We start from the raw sequence: 6,463 nt of genomic DNA on the forward strand, positions 1-6,463 counted from the left end.
CCCCAAATGCCTAGAAAAATACTACGGGATATAAAGAGCCCAAAATGAACTATTCGCTATAGAAAACTTTATATACAGGGTTCTTAAGAAGCCCCTTTTAATGTAAAAATAAGGTACATACCTTTAATTGTTTGCTTTATAAAACCCCGGGGCTGCGAGAGGTCGCGGGTTGAGAGAGTGATTTTTAAACTACTATAACTATTATACAAGGCCATAAAAACTAATAATACCTTTTGCGACGGGGTCTTTTAGCGATTTTCCGTTAATGATTTACTAGGCTGAACATTTTCAATTGCAACAGCCTAGTAAAAATCGCGTTTTAAACCTGCCCCCTCTAAACAGCACCAAAATCACACACACGGGGCTGGGACAGATGCTCAATGACGATTCAGGTAGGTTTTGTAACATACCTAATCAGAGTAACATATGTATATTCTCATATTTCATGTGGCATAGAGAAACTGATTCAACTCATTGAATCCATGTCATTGTTCAGAGAAATTCCATCAATCCCTTTGCCTGCAACCTATTCTCTCTGACGTCTATTAGTTATTTGATCCTCCCACCACTACCCACATTGGAGTGTGGGTGCACAGTGGAGAATTAACCTATCAACCAGCAAGTCTGGAATATCGGAGGAAATTGGACTGCTGTGGTAACTCATGCACAGAGTGAACATGCAAACTCAATGTGCACAACACCGGAGATCTGTATCAATCCCAGGTTGCTAATGTTGTGAGGTGGCAACACTACCCGGCTGCACAACTCTGCCGCCTCCATTATGCTAACTTCACTTGATTGTACTTTTGTAAACGTCAATATTGTTTTACTATCTCTCTTTCACTTTAAGACCACCAGGAGCGCCGAGGAGATGGCAGCCCTGCCGGCAGTCTGTTCGTTTTTTCATCTTTTTGTTATTTTTAGCCTTTGTTAAAAGTTTGTTTTAATGTACCAGTTTGTTTTATGTGGGGGGAGCGGGGAGGGGATCTGGGGAAACTTTTTTTCAGGTTCTTACCTTCCCGGAGATGTGATCAATTTTCGGATCACTTTCTCCGGGCTCTGCGGCCTACCATCACTGGAGCTGGAGGCCTCCTCGGACTGTCGTAAGCCCCACCACGGGGTGCAGACTTAACATCGGAGCAGATCCCTTGCCTGGGATCACTCCCACCGCGGCCTGCAGACCTACCATCAAGGGCTCGCAGTCTCGGGGGAGGCTAGTCAGGAGCTCCAATGCCGCAGAAGGTTCGACCAGCCCCGACGCCAGGTTCGATCGCCCGGCGCGGGGAGCTGACAACCCCCCGATTCAGGAGCTGAATGCCTTGACGCGGAGGGCCCGAATGCCGCCGGCTATGGGAGTCAAGACCATCTCGTCAACGGAGGGCTCGAGGCCCCCGACCGAGGAAGAACAAATGGAAGGACTTGAACCTTATTTCGCCTTCCATCACAGTGAGGAATGTGTAGGTGCCACTGTGGTGGATGTTCATGTTAAAATGTGTTTTTGAGTGTTGCTTTTAATTGTATGACAGACCTGGTCAGTGAAATTCTTCGTATGTTGCAAAACATACTTAGCAAATAAAATTTGATTTTGAGTCTGATTCTGATTCTGATTCTGATTCTGATTCTGATTCTGAAAGAACTACAGATGCTAGTTTAAATCGAAGGTAGACACAAAATGCTGGAGTAACTCAGCGGGTCAGGCAGTATCTCAGGAGAGAAGGAATGGATGACATTTAGGGTCGAGACAGCAGCTTTGGAGTGAAGTAATGGGTGACGTTCAAGACATACAAAAGAGTTTGAATCTCCACCCCACACATTGTTTCAGAAATAGAAAATAAAGATTGCAGATATTGATAAAATTCTATGGGGCATACTTACTAATAAAAAGAGAAAAATGTATACCACCAGCCATTTCCTATGACAATTCTGGATATATAGTCATCAAATATGGGTTCCTTATAATTATAACTATGGTTTACCTCCACTATTTCTCCCTATTTTACTCAAATGGAACCTGGCTCCACTTTAGATGCCAAATGTCACGTCCTTAAGACAAATAACAATTCTTCATAAGTGAACCAATTCAGTTTCAGTGAGGTACTTGACTAGATATAAACAGAACGGAGCGCGATAGGAAGAAAAGTACATGCATTTAAACAATCATCTATCAGCACCTTAGCCTGTCCTGGAATATTTCACAGTGAGTGAAGTGAAAGACTACCAAGCTATGCATGTCTCACAAAGCACAGTAAGCGATAACCCGATAATCTGATTTGGTGAAGTTGGCTGGGGAATAATGAGATAATTCTGATTGAAGTAGTCCTATAAAATCAGGATTGAACATTCTCTTTCAGTGTCTTATCCTTGGCAGTAACATAGTCACTCCTGATCATGTCAATGCTGTAATGTTTGACGTCATCTCAATTATGTGTGGCCAGGTCAATCTTTGCACTGATGTTGACTAAAATTTCACCTAGATCGTAGATGATAGGCTCTTGGCAAGATGCCCAATGAAGCAAAGTCTCTCAGACCTGGTCATTCTGTTTATTTGGAGACGTTATGTTCCACAATGGGTCAAGCTCTTTCTATAGTGCTCAATATAGAGGATACAATGTATATGCCACAAACACCACTGGTTTCTTATACACTGTCCATGAACATGTCACTGCCCCTCACTGCAGTATGAGGAGCAGGTCTACCATGTAAATGCAGACCTTTGTTCTACCCAAGAAAGCCGAATGGTCTTGGTTTTACACCCATATCAAAAGACAGCATGCCTATCCACACAGTACTTGCAGAATTTCAGGTAATATAATAAGGTTGATTAAGGGATAAGATTATTAAGGGTTTGGACATGTTACAGGCAGGAAACATGTTCCCGATGTTGGGGGAGTCCAGAACCAGGGGCCACAGTTTAAGAATAAGGAGTAAGCCATTTAGAACGGAGACGAGGAAACACTTTTTCTCACACGGAGTGGTGAGTGTGGAATTATCAGCCTCAGAGGGCGGTGAAGGCAGGTTCTCTGGATGCTTTCAAGAGAGAGCTAGATAGGGCTCTTAAAAATAGGGGATATGGGGAGAACGGGGTACTGATTGGGGATGATCAGCCATGATCACATTGAATGACGGTGCTGGCTCGAAGGGCCGAATGGTCTACTCCTGCACCTATTGTCTATTGTCTATCTACTAAAGATGTGAGAGTATTATCACTGAAACACTGCCGTCATCTGGCATCCATATAAATAATGATTTTAGAGGTTGCCAAATAACAATCAACGTGGGTAAAGCCATGAAAATTATTTTTACAGAAACCTTTGCAACAAGCAGTAAACTCTAGAGATTAGGGACTGAAGCCAATACGTTAATTAGTTTTTGTGCAGGTCAAGACCACACAATCTATCTCATTCATTCATTTCAACCATGAACTAATTACCAATATTAAAAAAATACATATTTCTTAAACTCTGGCAAGAATTAAAGTTCAGCCGTGTCCTCATGGGTCAGACGGCAGAGCTGGGCCTCGGGGGTCGTTGTCCAGGTCAGCGGAGCAGCCAATGGAGCCCGCGGCTGGGATCCGGGTCTGTACCATGGAAGTGTGAAAAGGGGCATCAACAGTGGTGAGGCCATGGCGGGGGTGAAGCAGTGAAGCTTTGAGATGATGGGGCCTCCGTGGTGTTGAATCCTCGCGGCGGCGGCGATGCCTCGCAGGTCAACTCATGTTCGATGGTCGATGAGAGCGTGGAGGACCAACGTGAGGGAGGGGGTAGAACAATGGAGGACCCGGCATGGGGGGACCGCCATGAGGGAGGTGGGGGCTGAATAATGGACAATTGGGAAGGGGGGGAGAACAAAGGGCAAAGGAGACTGTGTGGGGGAACTGCTGGGTGTGGGTGTGGGGGGGGGGGGGGGAAACAAAAGGAGGAGCTGTGAGCTTTGTAACTTTGTCAGTGCCGTAGGTGGCTGCTATTTGTACATATTGGGTCTGCAGCAAAACATTTCACTGTGCCTATTCACATATGACAATAAAGTATTCCATTCTATTCCATTCCATTACACTATTAGTATAATATTGATTTTAGCAATGGAATAAAATTGTTTGAGTGTTTTCTTCATGTAAACTGCTGTAGCCAATGAGCATGCCCATTACCATTAAAAAAAGTGGATATATTACAAGTATATAGTGATATAGTAACTAATAAAACAAATGGTTATTTGCTGAAATCCTCACTTGAAGATGGCGGCTCTTGTCTGGATTTAGCTACATGGATGGTAACTGTTACTGGACTGTGGGACCCATTGGATCCCTGTCACACAAGAGGTTTGGTCCTCCAACGCAAAATATTGCACCACACACCCATAGCCCCCAATTGCACAGGTGCAGCTCACTTCCCCTCATCCCTAGCACTCTCTCCCCCTCCTCTTCACCCTTCCTCTTCTTTCCCCTCCCCCAATCCATCCCTCACCTCTCACTACCTCTCTGGAGGAGTTGGGGAGCAGGTCGATAGAGGGAGAGGAGGTGGTTAGGGATGGGACAGGGATTATGGAGGCAGGGAGGGAGTGACTGAGGGTAGGGGAAAGGAGAGGGATGGAGAGATGGGGGGAAGGATTGGGGGAGGGAAGGAGGAGAGGAGAAATAAGAGAGAGGGTGAAGAGCAGGGGGGGGAGTGCTGTGGCATGAGGGGGAATTGAGGAGGATAGGGTTAGGACGTTGGATGGCATGGTAATTAAAATATTAAACGCAAAGTTATTAACTTTAACTTAATTTTGTTGCCATTAGTGCGGGCCCATCACCTGAGCATGCACAGTTGGGGGCTATGGCTCAGAGGTGGAATATTGTGTTGGGGGACCAGATCTTCCTTGTGGCAGGAACCCAATGGGTCCCACTTGTTCTTGTTAGGTTTTAAAGCCCTAGATATTTTACTGTGCATCAACTCTGATCATCATATATAGGTGAGCCATAAAAACGATAAATTATTTTTGTTTTGCCAGATTTTTATATTCCTTTATTTTGTGGTCATTTAATTTGATTACCACTAGTAGGGATAACACAGTGTGCATTACCCACAGGCATGAGGCAGTGATTGGAAAAAAGTCTAAGACAACCACGACACCACCTATGAAGTCGAGGGTAATAACTGCTCACAGGTGTCCCAATGTCCAGCTGGTTTACACACCTTAATATAAAGTGCCATGTCCTCATGAACATACTATCAATGATATGCTTAAGGAAGTGCAATAGATAGGGAAATGACATATCAACTATCTTCAGCGCCGAAAAGACTGTCCGTTGACCTGTAAAGGCAATGTTCCCAGTAATGGGAGAGTCTAGGGCCAGGGTCCAGCCTCAAAATAAAAGGACAATTCTTTCGAATGGAGATGAAGAGGAATTTCCTGAGCCAGAAGATGGTGAATCTATTGAATTCATTGCCACAAGCCATTAGGTATTTTTAAAGCTGAAATTGATGGGTTCTTGAAAGGGTATCAAAGGTTTCAGGGAGAAGACAGGAGAATGGAGTTTTGAGGGGAAAATATATCAGCCATGAATGAATGGCCAAATAGTCTTGATGAGCCTAATGGTCTAATTCTGCTCATATATCATATGACCTTATGAATGTTAGCCTGATCATAAATGATCATAAAGTGAGTGGAGGAAGAGACTGAAAGAAACGTGCATGAGTTTGAATCTTTCTCTGAGAGACTGGAATAAAATGTTGTTATTGGTATAACTTTCTCTACATTACTGACACGTCTAGTGTGGACAAACAGTTCAACAACTAAGAGGGGGAAAAGGTTCCATAAATATCTATATCCTTAATAATTAATAATTTCACCCTACGATTGCAGAGGACAAGGCTAAAGTATTTGCAACCACATTCAGCCGGAGGTTCAGAATGAATGATCCAACTTGACTTCCTCTCAAAATCCCCACAGGACATACCAAAAATTGACAGAGCATTGGACACAGCAAAGGCAATGGATAAGACAATGTTCCGGCTGTAGTATTAAAGATCTGTTCCAGTACTATGCAGGCTTCTAGCCAAGCTGTTCCAGGATAATTACAGCAGTGACATTTTCGCAACAATGCAGAAAATAGTCCAAGCATGTTTTGTCCACAAAATGTAGAGCAATTGCAATTCAGTTAATTACCACTATATCAGTCTTCTCTTGTCATGAGGCAAAGTGACAGAAGGCGCTGCTCATGGTGTTATTAAATGGGACTCGCTCATCAGTAACATGTTTAAAGATATTAGGTTTGGATTTTTGTCAATATGACTTGGTTCGATTGCATTTGCAACTTTTCTCAAAGGAAGCAGCTATGGGGCTTCGTAAAAAAGAAGAGAGCTGAGGCAACATATTTATTTTACAGAATTAATTGTCCTGACACAAGATGTGCCCCTTGAGAGAGAGAAGGAAAAGCAGATTTTACAGAAACTATCAGAAGAAAACACCAGCCCTGAAATCAGTC

This window comes from Leucoraja erinacea, chromosome 6 (genome assembly GCF_028641065.1).
Source record: "Leucoraja erinacea ecotype New England chromosome 6, Leri_hhj_1, whole genome shotgun sequence".
Taxonomy (NCBI): domain Eukaryota; kingdom Metazoa; phylum Chordata; class Chondrichthyes; order Rajiformes; family Rajidae; genus Leucoraja; species Leucoraja erinaceus.